Consider the following 19,081-nt stretch of genomic DNA (forward strand, 5'->3'; position numbering starts at 1 on the left):
AAAAAATCAGATATGGATATGGTCTGACCAGGGTCAGAAAGACTTTGAAAGTATTACGCACGCTTTCTTTAATGCAAACATTATGGACCACCCTGATTTTAATTTAGATTTTTATATGTTATATGACGCCTCGTCCTATTACTTAGGCTGTTGTTTGTTTCAAGTTGTAAAGAATGGAGAACAAGACAATGTGAAAATTATTAGTTTTGCGAGCCGCACGCTTAGTGAATGTGAACGCACATATTCTACCACAGAACTTGAAACATTCTCTATAGTGTGAGCCATTAAGAAATTCAATTATGATTTGTATGGTAAGCACACTAAAATTTATACTGACCACCAAGCTCTCACATTTCTGTTAACTTGTAAGCTTGTGCGTCCCAGCTTATCACGTTGGGTTTTATCTTTGCAAAACTACGCCTTTGAAGTTGTATGTATTAAGGGTAAAGACATCATCGCCGACGCTTTGTCTCGTCTGCCTCAAGTTTTCAATGAGTGTAACTCTCACCTGGAGAATGTGAATGATTACCGAATACTTCTTACGCAGGATAAGCTATATCACCAGTATTATATCGCCTTATGTAGAAATATGTCAACGTTGCTGAAATCTCATCCTCACTGGAATAAGGTAAGAGTTTTACTCACAAATCAGCCTGACCATCCTCTGTCCAAGCTATATTTGATACATAATGATGTGTTCTTTTGTCGCTATCATCCTGAAGCCACTTCTTGATATGATTGTATTCCTAAGGATTTTGAACGCAACCTAATTTGGCACACACATTTTGTTTGGAGTCATTATGGTACGAAGAAATGCCTAGAAAAGCATAGTTCCTATTGTTACTTTAGCAATATGAGACGTAAGATCCACAATATACTCACAACATGTGTTATCTGTCACAAAGTGTCTACGAAAACTGATTTGCATTCCATTCCACCCACTAAATATCTATAAATTGTAAGTTCAGACATAAATGGTCCACATCCCGCTACCAGTGGTGGTGTGAAATATATTCTTGCAATATACGATTTATTCTCCAAGCACGTTAAACTGTACGCTATAAGATCTGCTACTGCCACTGCCATCAATCGTCGTTTCTCATGTGACTGCATTCCTCACGTGGGAAAAAACAAAAGCTATTTTATCCGACAATGCTGCATACTATACTGGGTATAAGCGACGTAAATTTCTCAAAGGCAATAGTATTAAGACTATTTTTATCTCATGGTATAGTCCCCAGTGTAATCCCACAGACGTTTATTCCATGAGATTAACAGATTTATAAGAAGCTACATTTCTACCAAACATACCAATTGGGTAACATATTTGTATTTATTTTTAAGTTATACAACAACCTCAATGTTTATGAAACTGCGTACAGTCCTAATGAGCTCATGTTCGATCGCAAAGAAGACAGCGATTGGACAACGCTGTTACCAAAACTTTCTTTTCAGCATACATCGAACGACGAAAAGGTAAGAGAAGTCTCAGCGACGCTGACTGCAGAAGCCAAAATTAGGAACAAGACTTATGCGCGCACTGTCAATAGGAAGCAGGAATTTAAAGCTGGTATGTTAGTGCTTTTGCGTACTCACCACAAGGCGTCTACTCTTCAGCGGCGCAACGCGAAGTGGTGTCTGCTGTACGACGGTCTTTACGTCAATGTCAGCATTCCGCCTCCTCGTGCATATCGGTTGCAGCATCCTAAAATCAACTGAATTATTGGACTATATGCTCACCGCAATCTTAGAGTGTACCATGCTCAACAGTAAACACATCCATGGATAATGCTTAAGTTATACACAACTATCAAATGCACGTACCCACAGTGCTTCTACAGAGAAGCTACGTAGTATAAGAGTTTTATTTCAGAAGTTCTTGTCAGCAACAGAAGGAGAAAGAAGAGATTCGTCTTCGCCGAATACTTACAGAAGCCACTTCAAATTTTAAGAAAATTTTATATTAACTATTATACTGGTGTGAAGAAGATATATTTTCAGCCTACAAGGTTTAGACTGTCTGCACAATCAGTTTCGACTACTAATGACTGATTGACGCTAATACTTAATCATTCTATGGGGGAGGGAGGGGGAGGGATCAAACTGCGAGATCATCGGTCCCTTGTTCCCGGTAAAATTATTTCACAAGGGAAAGAAAAAAAGAAAGGAGGCGTACAACACAATAACACGAGAAAGGAAGAACCAGAAGAACGACTGAAGGACAACCAAGGCTACTACGGACAAAACAGGAAAAGAAAACCACAGAGAGAAGCAAGAAACAGTTAGAAGGGGTAAAAAACAATAGAGCAGATGACCGTGGCTGGCCGACCACGAGAATAAAAAGGAAAAGGCAGCCACTTTGCGATACATTAAAACATCCACCCTAAAAGCATTAAAGTGGAGAACACAAAGGGACAAAGGACTTGCGCTAAAACTTATATAGAATGATAAAACCCACCGTCACGTATAAAATGTAAAACTAAATTAGCCGATGAGGTGTTGCCAGCTAAAATTAATGGCAACGCGCCCGATAACTGAAGAGTCCATCGCAGGGCAGCCAAAGAAGGACAGCGCACCAAGATATGGGCCACTGTTTGCCGGGTGCCGCACCGACACTGAGGTGGGTCAGTTGGGCGCAGGAGGCAGCCGTGTGTCACCCAGGCGTGGCCAATGCAGAGCCGACACAGAACCACAGAGTCCCTGCGAGAGGCCCACATGGAGGACTGCCACTCATTCGTAGTCTCCTTAATGGCACGCAGTTTGTTGTGCGTGATGAGGTTATGCCATTTCTTCTCCTGCAGCCGCAAAACCTTGTGGTGTAGTACTGAACGCAGGTCAGTGGCACAGAAGCCGATCTCCATAAGTGGTTTCCACGTAGCCTGTTTGGCCAGCCTGTCGGCAAGTTCATTGCCTGGGATTCCGACGTGACCTGGGATCCAGGATAGCAGCTCGGTAGTGAAAACACTGCAGCCATATGGCAAGGAATGCTGTTTAATATTCCCTCCATGGACATGCGCGAAGCCGACGTGAGCATCAGCCATTGAACCGTCGGTGTAAACCACTTCGTGGCCTCGGTACATTACATAAATCGAGAGTAAGGGGCAGCGGAGAGCCACGGGGTTAACTGAGTCCTTACGGCCGTGTGAAAGGTCCAGGCGAAGCTGCGGCCTTGGTGTGCACCATGGAGGTGTACGTGAATCGACTTCAAGTATAGATGGTAAAAGTAAGGACTCCAGTTCGGAAAGAAGGGGTCGAACACGAACTGCAGTGGGTCGCCGATGCGGGAGATGAACCGTCGCGAGTGGGAAAAGGAGATAGTGATTCGGATGCGCAGGAGAACTACAACTTGAGCAACGTAACTGGCTGCAGTTGTGCACGCCTAACCTGCAATGGAGGGACTCCAGCCTCCACAAGGACGCTCGTCACTGGGCTCGTCCTAAAAGCTCCTGTTACTAGGTGAACGCCACAGCGGTGCACTGGCTCAAATAAACGCAACGCCGAGGGTGCCGCCGAACCATAAACCACACTTGTACAGCCAAGGTGGGATCGAATAAGGGCTCTGTAGAACTGCAGTAGCGTAGAGCGATCTGCACCCCGGTTGGTGTTGCTCAGGCAGGGCAGGGCATTGAGGTGCTGCCAGCACTTCCGCTTAACTCGATGAAGGTGAGGAAGTCAAGTCAATCGGGCGCAGAAAACTAGTCCTAAGAATCGGTATGTCTCCACTACAGTGAGTGGATCGTCATTAAGGCAAGGTTCTAGTTCTTGACGCCGACAAAAATGCGTAACATACGACTTTGCGGCCGAAAACTGGAAACCGTGGGGTAAAGCACATGACTACACCTTTTAGATGGCTCCCTGTAGGCGACACTCAGTAATACCAGTACTGGTGGAGCAGTACGAAATGCAGAAGTCGTCTGCATACAGAGAGGGTGCGACGGACGGCCCTACAGCTGCTGCTAGACCATTTATGTCCGCTAAAAATAGAGAGACACTCAATACAGAGCCCTGCAGGACCCCATTCTCCTGGATATGGGGGGAACTATGGGAGGCAACAACTTGGACACGAAAAGTATGAAGCGACAGGAAATTTTGGATAAAAATTGGGAATGGGCCTTGGAGACCCCACTCGTACAATGTGGCAAGGATATAATGTCGGCAGGTGATGTCATACGCTTTTCGTCAATAAAGGGACTCGAGGGTCACAAGATTATCAGTGATAGATCGACCCTGGCAGAAGCCGCCCTCAGTAGGCCACGTGACTCCAGGACCTAGCTAAACCACCAACACAGCAAACGTTCCAGCAGCTTACAAAGAACGTTGGTGAGGCTGATAGGCCTATAGCTGTCCACATCAATCGGGTTTTTACCGGATTTGAGGATCGGAATGATGGTGCTCTCCCGCCATTGTCATGAAAAGACGCCATTGCACCAGATACGGTTGAAGATGACGAGGAGATGTCGCTTGTAGTCAGATGTTTAATCATCTGACTGTGGATCCGATCTGGCCCAGGAGCAGTGTTGGAGCAATGTGCAAGGGCACTGAGGAGCTCTGAATCTGTAAATGGGATTCACTGTGGCGTGTAGTAAACGAGAGGACATTCCCTTCCAGCCGCCGTTTGAGAGTGCGAAAGGCTGGGGGGTAATTCTCCGAACAGAGGCTTGAGCATAGTGCTCAGCAAAGTGCTAGCAATCACGTTTGCGTCGGTAGGTAACACGCCATTTATATTAACACCAGGAACATCTGTTGGAGTCTGGTACCCGAAAACACGTTTGATCTTTGCCAAGGCTTGGGAAGGTGACGTTTGGCACCCAGTGGTCGAGACATCTCTCCCTAAACTCCTGCTTCGGTTTTTTGGAGGCACAGAGCCGTTTAAATGCTATGAGGTGCTCGAGAGAAGGGCGCCGCTTATGCCGCTGTAGAGCTCGCGGACGCTCCTTAATTGCTTCAACGACTTCCGGCGACCACCAAGGGACAGCCTGTCACTGGGGAACCCTAAAGAGCGAGGGACCGCGTTCTCTTCCACAGAAACGATTGTTGTAGTCACCTGCTCAACCATCACCTCGATGTTACCGTGTGGGGAAGATTAAATGGTATCAGCAGAGGTGAAAGTTTCCCAGTCCACCTTGTTAAAGTCCATCTGGGCAGGCGTCCGTGGGCCTGACGCCAGGGCCGTGGAAGGAAGATGGGTAATTGATCACTACCACACAGGTCGCCATGTGCTCTCCAGTGGATAGATGGCAGACGTTCTGGGCTGCCGAGTAGCTACCATAAGCCACACAGTAATGTGTGGGGGTCGCAGCATTTAAGAGCCAGAGGTCGAACTGAGGCAGTAAAGTTTCGACATCTCTACCTCAGCCAGTAAGCATGGTGCCATCCCACAAGGGGTTATTGGCGTTAAAATCTCCCAAAAGTAGGAAAGGTTTAGGGAGTTGATCAATCAGTGCAGAAAATACATTCAGGGATACTGCATTGCATACAATTATTTCTTGCATCGTCCTTATTCTGACAGCCACAGCTTCAAGAGGGGTTTGAAGGGGTACAGTTTCACTACAGACCGAGTTTAGGACATAAACGCAAACTCCACCTGACACTCGATTATAGTCGCTACAGTTCCAGTAGTATCCGTTATAGCCACGGGAGACACTGGTCTGCATTGCCAGGAACCAGGTTTCCTGGAGGGGAATGCAGAAAGCATTGACTGGGCAGAGGATACTGTTTTTATAAAGACTGACCGAGAGCGCATTTTGGACAAGCCCTCCACCTCCCCATACTTATCCTCGAAATGCTCCAAAAAAGCTGAGGTTTCATGGACATGAAAGAATGGACATGAAAGATTCCCCATCAACTTTCGTACATGTGAGGTACCAGGGCAAATAAGCTTCACTGCCATCTTGGCCTCACATTCCTCCCATGGAGTGGCCAGGGAGGGGAACGATTTGGGGTCATATTTCTTAGCATTGAAGTTAGACTTTACCCGATAAGAGACTGCTGGCGGTGGACCACCAGCAAGATATGTCGTACTACGCTTCATGGCGTGTCAGCCACCCTGATACCACCCAGAGACCCTCCCCACAGGCGCCACCCAGCCTCAGCAAGGACCACCTGCCAGGATGGCCATTGCTGGGAGTCCCAATGCCCCAGAGTGATGGGTATCTACTCCTTGGCATTCGGGGCGAGTTAATGGCGCAGTCATCAGCAGAGCGATCCCTGTGTTGTCAGGGGGCTACAACCAACAAGGTACATGGCGGACCCATCACAGTGTACTATCTAGCGTGCTGGATATGAGGTGCAAAGAATTCCATGGTCCTCGTCGGCGCAGGAAACAACACTGCATAGTGGGTGGAGGAAAATGCACCCAGGAAGGTGTCCTCGCTCAAGAGATGGAGGATGAGAGGGACTGCAAATCCAGTACGAGAAAGTGGGCTAAAGATCTCATTGCATAATGGACACGATGCACCATGTAAGGAGCCGTTCCGCAATTGGTTCGCTCTTTGGGAAAATTTTGAAAAGTGGAGGTGAAACCCTATAGGGGACCATCACACAAAGGCCGAAAGGTGTGAGACTTCTTTTAGTTGCCTCTTACGACAGGCAGAAATATTCTAACCTCCGGGCCCACAGGGGGCCTCACGTGGGATAGAGCTATTTGTGGCGTCTTCCGTCTCATCTGTTTATTCATTATTGTCGTGGTGCGCGTAAGTCGTTGTCGCGATGTCTCGCTTTTTGTAGTTTCTTGTTTAATTGTATATGCTGAGACACACCACACGTATTTTAACCTAATATTTTGGCTTTATCACAGATGTCAGGAAATGTTCATCCTAATATTCGATATCTTTGGCTAAAATGTTCATTCTTCTCTATTACGTCAACATAGTAAAGTTTTCAACAGAACACTCCAATCAAGAGACCATAACCTGATTTGAACGTGATCGATACTACACAGACGATTGTAGAGCTATTGCGTATCATACGATACGACGTTAATTCTTTATAAACACATCTCAGTCTATTAAAGTCACAGTCTTCGTGAAAAAACACTTGCCTTGCTATTCTTTATGAAATCCACCGAGATTGCTTGAGTATTTGTCTGGGTTTAGTATCTTTCTTGTACACACATTAAGGGCACTAGCTATAAACTCAGTAAATGAAATGCTGGAAATTTTTCAACAAATTTCCAGCAACACAAAATCATATATCAGTGCTCACGGGAGCTAACATTAACAACTCGAAACAAAGCGAAGGACAGACAGAATGAAACATGATTCAAGGCTATATATAAAGCAAAAAGTATAACGCATTTTACCACTGTAGCTTATACTCTTCGTTATTTTAATTACTCTCAATAAAGAATATGTAATAAACTTACTTAAAATCATTAATTCATCATAATTTTCACTAAATTTTATCACTTGAACGGCTAAAGGTCGACTGAAAGTGGTTCCAACGTGCACCATAACCTTTGCCTCAAATACGTGCTATCATATATCGGTTGTGGCATGCCTCAGTCTCCTCTCAGTAAACCAAAACTACTGGGCTAGGATTTCAAAACTGCGAGAGACTGACGCTTAACAAAGCCCGTCTTAACAAAGCCCATCTGAATCCACCTGACTCGGGCCCATCTTTACTCGAGCCCTGTAGTCTCGCCTTTGACCAGGAGCATAACTGGGGTGGGCACCTTCCTGATCCGGGAGGGTCCCCACGATGAGAGGTGTTAACTTATTCGATGCTCCCTTATGTATCTGGCCCCACCCCCCATTTGTTTTTACGAAAACCATATCTACAATCTTGCCTCGCCGCGGACACTCGTCTCGATTATACCGCGCTGCATCCCTTAGGGGAGCACTCTCGATGTTCCTTTTTGCCCTCTACCATTTCTCCTTGATGGTCTCTGGAGCAACATGTTCGGGAAACAGATTGCATGGGTCCCGTAGGTTGGATATGGGCGAGGTTACCGCCTAAGCGAACATAAGAACTGCTGGAGTTTTTACATGTCACTCTTGGTGGGTGGTATTTAAACGCCAGATTCCACCATGGAAACGATTGGTCCAACTTATTTGAGCTCAAAAATGGCTCTGAGCACTATGGGACTCAACTGCTGAGGTTATTAGTCCCCTAGAACTGAGAACTAGTTAAACCTAACTAACCTAAGGACATCACACACATCCATGCCCGAGGCAGGAGTCGAACCTGCGACCGTAGCGGTCTCGCGGTTCCAGACTGCAGCGCAAGAACCGCGCGGCCACTTCGGCCGGCTTATTTGAGCTTGCTCATGAAATATGATATGAGCTTGCTCATGAAATGTAATATGAGCTGACTTCAGACTGCAGTTTACCTGTTCGGTAATCGAGGGCTGGGGATATTACCGTGTGGGAATGGTGTGCTTTCCAGCACCACGCTTACCCTCGATAGCGTAGCAAACCACGGTTTATCCCCGCGATTACGACAACACAGCAAACCTCGGTGCATATCATATCTAGAAATTACTTCTCCAACTACAACAATCTTCCTGATCTCTCCCACTTCCGACTTCTGTACTTGCTTCTCTTTCAAATCACCGAAGAGTGCGGGGACTTCTGCAAGCACAGCGCAAATCTCCCCTACCTCCCCGGCCCCGCCAGCGAAGTATGCTCCCTTTTCATCTTCTTCCTCCCCGAACATCTGACTAAGAGTACCTGCCACTACATTCTCCTGCCCTTGATGTATTTTATTGAAACCAGAATGCTGATAATCTAACAGCCCAACGCACTATGCGATCAGTCTTTCCGGTTTAGGCTAGTACCCAGCTGAGCGCCTGATTAATCCATTTCTAAAACTAAGTCTCGATGCTCCTGATCAAATCCAACGTTATCTAGAGCAAATAAAATTGCTAACGCCTCCAGCCAGTAAGACCAATATTTAGCCATCGCTGGAGACAGGAACCACGACGCGCACACTATCGGTTTGCGCTCCCCATCCTGCTCCTGTAACAGAACGGCTTCTAGCCCAGAATTCGAAGCGTCTGTCTGTACAACAAAAGTTCTCTAGAAATCTGGCACCTAAAGAACCGAAGAAATGCTTTATGCCTTTTTAAAGGCATCAAACGCGGTTGGTTGACTTTCTGGCCATCAAAAACTTCCCCTTTTTCTCTCCTCTGGTTGGTTGAGAGGAGCGCCTAATTCGGCGAAAGGAGGCACGAATGTTTGAAAGAAATTCGCCATACCTACAAACTGGCTATGCCCTTCTTCGTTTTTGATGGTCGAAAAGCATTAATAGCTCTGCTCCGAGAGTGATCTACACTCCTGAAAACTGAAATAAGAACGCCGTGAATTCATTGTCCCAGGAAGGGGAAACTTTATTGACACATTCCTGGGGTCAGATACATCACATGATCACACTGACAGAACCACAGGCACATAGACACAGGCAACAGAGCATGCACAGTGTTGGCACTAGTACAGTGTATATCCACCTTTCGCAGCACTGCAGGCTGCTATTCTCCCATGGAGACGATCGTAGAGATGCTGGATGTAGTCCTGTGGAACGGCTTGCCATGCCATTTCCACCTGGCGCCTCAGTTGGACCAGCGTTCGTGCTGGACGTGCAGACCGCGTGAGACGACGCTTCATCCAGTCCCAAACACGCTCAATGGGGGACAGATCCGGAGATCTTGCTGGGCAGGGTAGTTGACTTACACCTTCTAGAGCACGTTGGGTGGCACGGGATACATGCGGACGTGCATTGTCCTGTTGGAACAGCAAGTTCCCTTGCCGGTCTAGGAATGGTAGAACGATGGGTTCGATGACGGTTTGGATGTACCGTGCACTATTCAGTGTCCCCTCGACGATCACCAGTGGTGTACGGCCAGTGTAGGAGATCGCTCCCCACACCATGATGCCGGGTGTTGGCCCTGTGTGCCTCGGTCGTATGCAGTCCTGATTGTGGCGCTCACCTGCACGGCGCCAAACACGCATACGACCATCATTGGCACCAAGGCAGAAGCGACTCTCATTGCTGAAGACGACACGTCTCCATTCGTCCCTCCATTCACGCCTGTCGCGACACCACTGGAGGCGGGCTGCACGATGTTGGGGCGTGAGCGGAAGACGGCCTAACGGTGTGCGGGACCGTAGCCCAGCTCCATGGAGACGGTTGCGAATGGTCCTCGCCGATACCCCAGGAGCAACAGTGTCCCTAATTTGCTGGGAAGTGGCGGTGCGGTCCCCTACGGCACTGCATAGGATCCTACGGTCTTGGCGTGCATCCGTGCGTCGTTGCGGTCCGGTCCCAGGTCGACGGGCACGTGCACCTTCCGCCGACCACTGGCGACAACATCGATGTACTGTGGAGACTTCACGCCCCACGTGTTGAGCAATTCGGCGGTACGTCCACCCGCTCTCCCGCATGCCCACTACGCGCCCTCGCTTTAAGTCCGTCAACTGCACATACGGTTCACGTCCACGCTGTCGCGGCATGCTACCAGTGTTAAAGACTGCGATGGAGCTCCGTATGCCACGGCAAACTGGCTGACACTGACGGCGTCGGTGCACAAATGCTGCGCAGCTAGCGCCATTCGACGGCCAACACGGCGGTTCCTAGTGTGTCCGCTGTGCCGTGCGTGTGATCATTGCTTGTACAGCCCTCTCGCAGTGTCCGGAGCAAGTATGGTGGGTCTGACACACCGGTGTCAATGTGTTCTTTTTTCCATTTCCAGGAGTGTATTTCAACCCCTTCTGCAGACACAAGACGACCAAAGAATGAAATTTCGTAACGTACCAGGTTGGCCTTAGTAAGGTTTACAATAAGACAGACTTCCTTCAGATTTCTATAACTTTCATTAGAAGGTGTAGGTGTTGCTATAAATCTCGACATCATCCACATAACTGCATATGAATTTGAATTTCACGTCACGCAACACGGAAGCCAAAAGCCACGACAGAGCAGTGGCTCCGGTCGACAATCCAAAGGGTACCCTATTAAGTTCACATAGGTTCCAGTCCATTGTGAAGGCCGCATCTGCCTTAGAGTCGTCCGACAAAAAAATTTGGTAGTAAGTCTGGTTCATATCGAGCACGGTAAAGTAGCGCGCTCCTGTGAACCAGATAAAAAGTGGTGGAGATAAGGAGTGGCCAAGAATTCAGCTCGCGGGCCATGCCCAGGTACAAGTGCTATAGCATGCGGCGTGGCTGGTATGTCCCATCGCCACGTCACGCAGTTTGAGTGTGAGGAGGGGGAAACTGCGAGCGGGCCGCGTTTGTATGAAAATACAATTGTATTGTTTAGGACTTAGTTTCATATTTCACATTTCTCAGCAACATACGTAAGGAACAAAACAAATTTTCAGTATTATTTAGTTATTTCTGGCGTGCTGACATTTTTATCTGGTACAAACCGTCAGCATGCGGACAGATGGGTTTCCGTACTCGAGTTGCCTCGTAATAGTGACTTATCCAGTTTCGTAATCGATAAAACGTGGTTCACACACAAATGTTAGTCGAAATGTAGTTGTACTTTTGCAACCTTATTATGGAGATGTGAAAACTCCACCTGATAAAAGCAATGTAGACGTCCTGGACAGTTTTAATGTATTTAGATAGGGAATTAAGCTGCACTTCAGCCAGTATAACTATATATGCACAGGGGTGGTTTCAACTGGAACGGCAAACGGTCTCGAAGACACATGCAAGACCGGCAGTGTCACCAAAACGTTTACGAAACTATCCCTAATTCCTTGGAGGCCACACGGAATTCTTCAGGCCTCACGTTTTCTTTAACGCTGGTGAGCTTAAGGAACTGGACTTTCTGTCAGAATGTGTCCTTTCTACAACGCAATCCTTTTAAATACGTCCCCATGAAATCAGAAATAAGTTGTTTCTCTCATTGTAGTATCTTGTTGTGGGCAGCGTGCAGTGAAATCCATCTAAAAAGCGATGTCTACAATCCATTCCGGATGTTCAAACTTTCGTTCGTGCACTCGTTTTTCCTTAATAAATTCAACAATAGCGAGATTTAAGTCGAAAAATTGTTCCAGGCATGCCGCTTGGTTTACCCAACGTATTTTGCAGTACTATACAAAGTTTCCATCCTCTTCGTTCAATTCCATCCAAAACTGTTGCGACTGACAGCGCAGTAATGCGAGCGACATCACAAATTTCACTGTTCGTACCACCAATCTCTTGACGTGTTCTATGCCAGCAAAGTGCTTCTCGATGTACAGAACAATGAATCACTTCTGTCGATGGTTGTAACTTTCTACTCCTTTCCAATTAAATCTTTAAATTCTGCGTGGTGGACGCTTATGCGATTGCATAATAGGTACTCAGAATTCACAATCCTCTCCTCTGTCATTCCCATTCATTTTTAAATGCATGTGACGATGGATCGCTAGATTGCGTCTTTTTGTGCAAACAGCCACCGAACGTGAAAACAAGCTCCGTACCACGTACAAATAGTGAACGGTAAACGGCATTGATTCTGCGTCTCTGCTCAAGTGAAGAGTGTTGTACTGATCGAAAAATGGAACACCGCAGTACTCAAGTGCCATGTTGTGTGGACACTTCCGAGGACGACCAAGCAAAGCCGGGACAGACCGCCCTTTGTCCCATACGTGGCCTGCACGCCCTGCATGCGTGAAATTTGGCACTTTACGGTTCAACGCCCGATGGTCCGCGACGCCCACAGTCCTCTTTCTTTACTACACTCCTGGAAATGGAAAAAAGAACACATTGACACCGGTGTGTCAGACCCACCATACTTGCTCCGGACACTGCGAGAGGGCTGTACAAGCAATGATCACACGCACGGCACAGCGGACACACCAGGAACCGCGGTGTTGGCCGTCGAATGGCGCTAGCTGCGCAGCATTTGTGCACCGCCGCCGTCAGTGTCAGCCAGTTTGCCGTGGCATACGGAGCTCCATCGCAGTCTTTAACACTGGTAGCATACCGCGACAGCATGGACGTGAACCGTATGTGCAGTTGACGGACTTTGAGCGAGGGCGTATAGTGGGCATGCGGGAGGCCGGGTGGACGTATCGCCGAATTGCTCAACACGTGGGGCGTGAGGTCTCCACAGTACATCGATGTTGTCGCCAGTGGTCGGCGGAAGGTGCACGTGCCCGTCGACCTGGGACCGGACCGCAGCGACGCACGGATGCACGCCAAGACCGTAGGATCCTACGCAGTGCCGTAGGCGACCGCACCGCCACTTCCCAGCAAATTAGGGACACTGTTGCTCCTGGGGTATCGGCGAGGACCATTCGCAACCGTCTCCATGAAGCTGGGCTACGGTCCCGCACACCGTTAGGCCGTCTTCCGCTCACGCCCCAACATCGTGCAGCCCGCCTCCAGTGGTGTCGCGACAGGCGTGAATGGAGGGACGAATGGAGACGTGTCGTCTTCAGCGATGAGAGTCGCTTCTGCCTTGGTGCCAATGATGGTCGTATGCGTGTTTGGCGCCGTGCAGGTGAGCGCCACAATCAGGACTGCATACGACCGAGGCACACAGGGCCAACACCCGGCATCATGGTGTGGGGAGCGATCTCCTACACTGGCCGTACACCACTGGTGATCGTCGAGGGGACACTGAATAGTGCACGGTACATCCAAACCGTCATCGAACCCATCGTTCTACCATTCCTAGACCGGCAAGGTAACTTGCTGTTCCAACAGGACAATGCACGTCCGATGTATCCCGTGCCACCCAACGTGCTCTAGAAGGTGTAAGTCAACTACCCTGGCCAGCAAGATCTCCGGATCTGTCCCCCATTGAGCATGTTTGGGACTGGATGAAGCGTCGTCTCACGCGGTCTGCACGTCCAGCACGAACCCTGGTCCAACTGAGGCGCCAGGTGGAAATGGCATGGCAAGCCGTTCCACAGGACTACATCCAGCATCTCTACGATCGTCTTCAAGGGAGAATAGCAGCCTGCATTGCTGCGAAAGGTGGATACACACTGTACTAGTGCCGACATTGTGCATGCTCTGTTGCCTGTGTCTATGTGCCTGTGGTTCTGTCAGTGTGATCATGTGATGTATCTGACCCCAGGAATGCGTCAATTAAGTTTCCCCTTCCTGGGACAATGAATTCACGGTGTTCTTATTTCAATTTCCAGGAGTGTATAAATATAGGCGAAACGTAAAGCGACGTCGACGGGCCGTAGCATGTTTTCAGTTAATTTCCGCAATGGCTGCATTTTAGGAGAGGAAAACTGATAAGGAGACTGCCTGGCAGAGCCGTGCGTCGGCCACATTTACCATCAAAGCCCAACTGCGGCCGACCGCTTCGTGCGGGCAGCCGATCTGAAGTGTGCCAGCAACGCAGTGTGCGGGCCGCGATGCGCAGTCGAGGCCCGCGGCTCGTTCGGGTAACCAGCCGAGCCCGGGTGTCAACAGGGCTCGGTGCAACTGGGAAATAGGCAGCGCTGTCCATTCGTTTGTGAAATTTGGAAAATAGCTTCGCACGGGATCTTCAGGACTTCCACTTTTTTCTCTAACCGCACAGAGAACCAAAGGAATGTCATCAATAATTGCAAACTATCAACAGACAAAAACTTTACTTTCTTGAGTGTGCTTAGGAGAGTATTTGGCAATTTGGCAAACAAGTTAGATACACCATCAACATTCTGTCTTATAGTCATAGGAGACCCATCGACATCCGCCACCAAAGTCCAGCTCTACTGACCCCTCTCCTCTGGATCCTCACCCTATCTAGCATGCACAGCCTCATCGGCAAATTCAAGCTCATTAACCATCGACTTTTGTTGTGGATCACTAACAATGAGCCTAAATACTTCATACGATTGAACCAATGGAGATCTGTGGCTGCATTCGAAAAACTAGCCCGCAGGAGCAGCTGGTCTTCAAGAAAGCTAGTGTTTTGTCCTACACTGGACAGGGAGGCAGCGCAACAAGCCGTGGGGGCACTCACATCCCCAACGTGGGCCGCTGTTGCCTGTACCGGGTACGACGCCGCGCAGCCGCTCACGCAGCTCCGCGACGTTGCCTTTCTATGATTCCACGCGAATTTGGCGTTCGTATTGAATCTTCTCCTTGGAGCAACCCCGCCCCAGCACACCTCCGGTCCTCACTTTGCCAACGACCGCAGCTGAAAATTTTCCGCCGGCCGGTGTGGCCGCGCGGTTCTAGGCGCTTCAGTCTGGAACCGCGTGACCGCTACGGTCGCAGGTTCGAATCCTGCCTCGGCCATGGATGTGTGTGATGTCCTCAGGTTAGGTAGGTTTAATTAGTTCTAAGTTCTAGGGGACTGATGACTTCAGAAATTAAGTCCCATAGTGCTCAGAGCCATTTGAAAATTTTCCAAAACCGATAGAATCCTACAAAACACCAAACTAGAACCAGTTGAATCTTTCAGATATTACTTATTACAGATGGTGCTTAATTAAGAATTACTGTACCTTACACCCAGAGTAACCAGGCTGTAGCTACCAAAATGGTTCGTTTCCTGCGGTTTAATGATAGCTCAAGTGTTGGAAGGGTTCGGCCCACATGAAGATTAAGGACCATTCGTAAAATACGCAAGACAGTTTATTCAAAACTACATAAAAAAGATTGGAATGTTACCCTTAGAGAATATTTAAAACATTTCAGTAGTTGAGCCGTGAAGTCTCTAACCTTGCTGGTATGACATTCCACTGGCGTCATTAACTACTTTGCCGATATCGATCCAAAATGGTTCAAATGGCTCTGAGCACTATGGGACTTAACTTCTGAGGTCATCAGTCCCCTGGAACTTATAACTACTTAAACCTAACTAACCGAAGGACATCACACGCATGCCCGAGGCAGGATTCGAACCTGCGACCATAGTGGTCGCGCGGTCCTGGACTGTAGATCCTAGAAACGCTCGGTCACTCCGGCCGGCAATGTCGATTGGCTAGCGTGTCACGAGCTAAGGTCTTTGGTCGAGGTGTGGTTGGTTTGGCGGGGCCTGGAGAGGAAGCTGACTGAGGGCTACGTGGTTGGCAATTTGTGATTTTTGGAAGACTCCGGCGGTCCGACGAAGGTCTCGAGAAGCGGAGTAGGGTTAAATCGGTCTGGGGCAAGCCTGGCCTGCTGGCTTAAGAACTGGAAGCGGCCGGAGGCGAGAAGACATACGCACGTCACAAGTTCCCGGCTTACTCTGCAAACTTGAGATTTACCGCACCTCGACGATCACCTTTGTAGATTGTGGGCAATAACAAACTGGCCGGAAACCTGCAAATCACAGCTCCTTCACTCCTGAGTGCTTGAGATTAGACGGCCGATGTGGCCGAGCGATTCTAGGCGCTTCAGTCTGGAACCGTGGGGCCGCTACGGTCGCAACGTCGAATCCTGCCTCGGGCATGGATGTGTGTGAGTCCTTAGGTTAGTTGGGTTTATGTAGTTCTAAGTTCTAGGTGACTGATGACCTCAGATGTTAAGTCCCATAGTGCTCAGAGCCATTTGAACCATTTTTTGAACTTGAGATTAAAAGGCCATGTCAGTGTTATATGGAATTTGATCTGTTATATTAGCGTGCCTTACGAGTATTTGAGCATGACCGTTGGTCAATGTCACTGAATGCAGTTTGCATTCTGTGCCATATGTCGTGCAAGTGTAAGAGTATTTCCTGTGATAGAATCCGTGAAGGGAATAAATTATAACATCATCTGCGTGGGAAGCAAGGTGGTACATGTGTACGTTTGTTTTATTGTATCAGCAGGCGCTGATATGATCACTTGAGAATATTAGTAATTTTAAGGAGTGTTAAACTAAACCTATATTGGTATTCGCTTTGCCAGTAACACAAATGTTTTCACTCCCCGTCCACTGTTGTGTGAAGCTTTATTTGCACATATTACTGTCTGTTTTCGTATGTGTTGTCAGGGTAGCTTTGGCGGCAACGGACGCGTTCGTGTTCTCTGGCCCGGAGTACAGGCGTGTTTGTTTGTTGGCGCGGCGGCACTCCCCCGTTGTCGCACGGCGTCTGGGTTGACCGGCGCCTCGTGGTGGCTCAGGTTAAATAAAGTTGATCGTTTCACGCGTGCCACTGCAAACTGCCGCCCTTTAAGCGGGAACCAGTTGTTGGATGTGGTAAATTTAACCCTCCTACTACCAGGATTTTTTTTGTTGCACTGAGTACCGCTGTGGTCAATTGACCCCAAGTATTTAACATAGGATATATTGGCAGTATTGTATTTATTTCAATGATATGATATAAAAGCATTCATTACTGACCGAAACCAGGTAAACTATTTATGTAAGCACTTATAGATCTTGTCTGAATCCTTGATCTTATAGATCCTTACATTTAAAACAAAGCAACTCTTTATATTTAAAACAAAGAATGTCTGAATGTTTTTCCTTTTTTTAAAGAAAAAAATTTTGGTAAGGTCTTATGGGACCAATCTGCTGAGGTCATCGGTCCCTAAGCTTACACACTACTTGATCTAACTTAAACTAACTTACGCTAAGAACAATACACACACCCAAGGCCGACCGAGGACTCGAACCTCCGACGGGCGGAGCCGCGGTGACCGTGACAAGGCGCCCGAGACCCGTCGGCTACCCCGCGCGGCTTTCTCTGAATGTTGTTTACAGACAAAAGAAAAGCATCTTCTGCAAGTTTCTGAATGTTTTCTGTCCACTGAAAGTTCGCATATGGAGCACCGTCCACGTTTTGCCCCGTATGCACTTCCGCTGAAGGAGGAGGGCGAGGAAGAGAAGCTTTGCTGCGCCGACTTCTGCTTATCTGTACTAGATCCCGCTTTCAAAAGAAATTCTCTCCTTTTGTAGTTGGATTTTTTATTGCAGTTAGGATTTACGTCCAGCCAAATTGTGAAAACACTTAGGGGACTAATACACAAAATATTATAAAAAATATCCATGGGCCAGCATCTTGTCATACGTTTTGTGGTGTACGTCCTGACTGACACTCTGCAGGTAGTTCACGACGAATTTTTCTTAGTGTTCGTAGCAGAGTAATTTGTTTTCGTTCTAGTTCCTTCGACTCTTTTGATATTTCTACCTCTCCTGGATAAATATTCTGCTCTTTTTCCCTGATTTATTTCTCTAGGCCGGCCTTCGCCCTTTGCTGTGAACACCTACAGGTGTGTGACAGAGTAATTAGTGTTGTCACATGCAGCCCCATATCTTTATACCACACTTTCCATGTTTTGACGGGATGTACTGGCGAAATGACACCTACATCTAAAAGTTAACAGTTGTTCATGAACTGTAATATTCCCGTGTGATTCGTACGCATCATGTAATGTGCTTACCCATGTTCGGATAAATCTCTTATAGGAGCCAATTTATCAGGGTTACGGTTCTGTCGTCGGTGCTGAGCATCATCAAACTGAATACAGCGTGATATTTCTGTAAAGCGGTTCCTAGCCATAGAACTATTGAAAATAGGTTGGCCTTGCTCTTCATTCCCTAAATTCAATATGTCCTCATTGTGACCTTCGTCCACTTCCGCAAGAATAAGCAGGCGAAGAAAGCATTCAAATTCTTCTGTATCAAGATCTGTCCATTTGTTATCAAAACCAATATTGCCTTTTTCGTTGGTGCACTTCAAAATAATCTGGAAAATGTTGGACTTAAAAAATAATCCAAATGTTGACTGCATAGTATTTATGTTCCTTACAGTATATCTCGTGGGACCTGGAGCCATCTTCAATATATTTCGTGCTGGCTGTCTCCCATGTAATCTAACATGATTTCTTCCCCGTGTTTCATTTCCGTTCCTCGACCTGGAAAAAATGGGATTACCATTTTACATATATTCTTATATATTGGTATTAGTACTACCATTAACATTTTTGCAAACACATGGTAGATTATATATACTTTTCCAAATCTCCAACATCTTCATCAGAATTTTCAGTTGATTCACTATCTCCAGAAATAATAGCATCAATCTCTTCATTGTCATCAGACAGTATATCTCCTAATTCCTCTTCTTAATTCAAAATTGCTTTTATTTCAGCACTACTCAAACATTTTCTAATCATAATATAGTTCTTACACACGCTGAGGCAAAACACTAGCAACAACTGAGGCAATATACAATAACAGCTCAGGCAAGAAACGGCGACAAAGTGTACAAATACTATGTGGAAAATGTT

Source organism: Schistocerca americana, chromosome 1 (genome assembly GCF_021461395.2).
Source record: "Schistocerca americana isolate TAMUIC-IGC-003095 chromosome 1, iqSchAmer2.1, whole genome shotgun sequence".
NCBI classification, from domain to species: domain Eukaryota; kingdom Metazoa; phylum Arthropoda; class Insecta; order Orthoptera; family Acrididae; genus Schistocerca; species Schistocerca americana.